Source organism: Grammomys surdaster, unplaced genomic scaffold (assembly GCF_004785775.1).
Source record: "Grammomys surdaster isolate TR1022 unplaced genomic scaffold, NIH_TR_1.0 166, whole genome shotgun sequence".
Taxonomy (NCBI): Eukaryota; Metazoa; Chordata; class Mammalia; order Rodentia; family Muridae; genus Grammomys; species Grammomys surdaster.
The window spans coordinates 15,253,026-15,255,432 of NW_021604614.1; positions in this window are offsets into that span (position 1 = coordinate 15,253,026).

A 2,407-nucleotide genomic window follows, 5' to 3' on the forward strand; every position below is an offset into this window, starting at 1 on the left:
TTTTTTTTTTTTTTTTTTTTTTTTTTTTTTTTTTTGAGACAGAATCTTTGTAGCCTGGCTGGCCTCAAATCTGGAGCGCTAGGATTACTGAGGTGTGTCATCATGTCCTGCTTTTCAGTTTTTGGTCTTCAAGATATTGAATTCCATTAAATCCCAAAGTCCAGGGCTGGCGACATAGTTCAGTTGGTAAAGTCCAGTATGTGCTTAGCCTCCCATTTGATCCCCTGTACCACCTAAAACCAGGTGAGGTGGCACATACCTACCGTCCCAGCACTCATGAGGTAAAGACAGGAGGACCAAAAGTTCAATGTCGTCTTTGGCTACATAGTGAACATGAGGCCGGTCTAGGCTACAGGAGACCCTGTCACATGCAACTGAACATCTTCATCAGAGGTCAGGAAGGATGGGAAGAAGTCTGAGGACGGCTTCAGTTTTGCTCCTGATACCAAGGTTTCTCACCTGGCTACTTGTGTCCTGAAGACACACACAGGACCCTGTGAAGTTCTGACTGAGCCTGGACGGCCATTGGCCAAGGAAGCAGTAGTCAGTACTGCCCACGTTGCACTGCAGCTGGAATCCTCCTGCCTCCACCTCCCAAGCACTGAGATTACAGGCGTGGGGCAGTACTTCCGCCTTGCTTTGTTGACTCCCTCGTGAATTGATTTAGTTTTTTTCTGGCTTGCCATTCAGTTGTTATTTTTAGGCTCTGTTTAAGAAGAGAAACCAGAGCAATTTTAAAACACTGAATTCAAAGCTCTTCTCCAGCAGGAAGTGACCACGCCCTCCGAAAGCCAGCTCAAATGCCGGACGATGCCCGCTGGGGCAATTCGCTGTGGTCCTCTAAGACTGATTCCGGCAGTTCCTGGAATCCCACTGCTGGGGTGGGTTGTGCGCACAGCCTGTGTCGGGTGTTATCCCTAGAGGAGCCATCTTTCAGCCTATCCTTTATCCCCGAGTCCCCTCCCAACCACCCGAGGACTTGGCAGGGCATAGGCCCCAGGTTGGGAAAACCGCTACACATCACATTACCTTTAACTGTGTTCCAAACGACATGGAGGCCTCGGGGAATGTCACCTGCAATTACCATTACCAGCAGGGGACTCTGGCTCAGCGCTTGCTGCTCGCTCTCTCTCTCTCTCTCTCTCTCTCTCTCTCTCTCTCTCTCTCTCTCTCTCTCTCTCTCTCCTTCCCCATCTACCCATCATCCTCTTCTCCCCCACACCACCACTGCATGGCCCACCACAGGCCACCAGGCTGTGAGGCCTCCTGGCAGACTCCACGCTGCAGGCTTAGAGGCTGGCCTCCCCGGTCCCATGTCACCTGTACTTTATTCTCCACTGAAGGATCAGGGGGAACTTAGAAGGAGCCTAGCAGATCCCATCAGCAGATACTGTGGGTGCCCTGTCACCATCCCCCCCCCCCCTGGGGGGGGGGGCCGGGTCGGGCCCCCTTCTCTCCCTCTCCCCCTCTTGTCTTCCTCCCCCCACCCCCAATAATGCACTCTACCAACAGGCCTTCCCTGGTACACATTTCTGGGCTTGCAGATCTATGGCTTTCGATGGCATCACCTTTGATTGGCAGCCTGTCCCTTTCTTTTAAGTAGTAGAGATTGATTCTAGGGCTTTGTGCATGCCAGGCAAGGACAATACCACTGGGCCACTTTAACATTGCTAATTTGGATGGTTACCTGTTCAGAGGCAGGGTCTCACACTGTGGCTCAGGCTGTCCCGGAATGCACAGTGTAGCTCAGGCTGGCCTTGACCTTGAGATCCTCCACCTGGAGTTACTGGTGTGAATCATCTGCCCAGATTCAGCCTGGACCTTTATCTGGCCACCTAAAGGGTGCACATCACGCAACCTGGGGATCCACCAGTGTCACCATTGGCTGGGATTACATTAGCTGGGTTGTGGTGCCTCGTGATTTTAGTCCTAGCACTCAGAGGCAGAGACAGAGGCAGAGACAGGTGGATCTCTGAATTTGAGGCCAGCCTGGTCTACAGAGTGAGTTCCAGGACAGCCAGGGCTACACAGAGAAACCCTGTCTCAAAACAAAACAAAACAAAACAAAACAAAACAAAACGAAAACAACAACAATAACAATCTCCCCCCAAAAACCAACAAAACCCACCACCACCACCACCACCACCAAAAACAAACAAAAAAACCCAAACCAAACCAAAAAAACCCAACCTGACTAAATTTATGTATAAATAAATATTAAGTGAGCTTTAGCTGAAAAGTAAGTTTGTTTTAGTTATGGCTAAAGGTCATCACATGGTGTTATACCTTGCATCAGGACTTTTGTTGCCCAGTTTCCAGGTGGATGCTCTGACCTCCTCTATGAGTGGCTCCCCCTGGCAGCCTCCTCTATGAATGGCTCCCCCTGGCGGCCTCCTCTATGAATGGC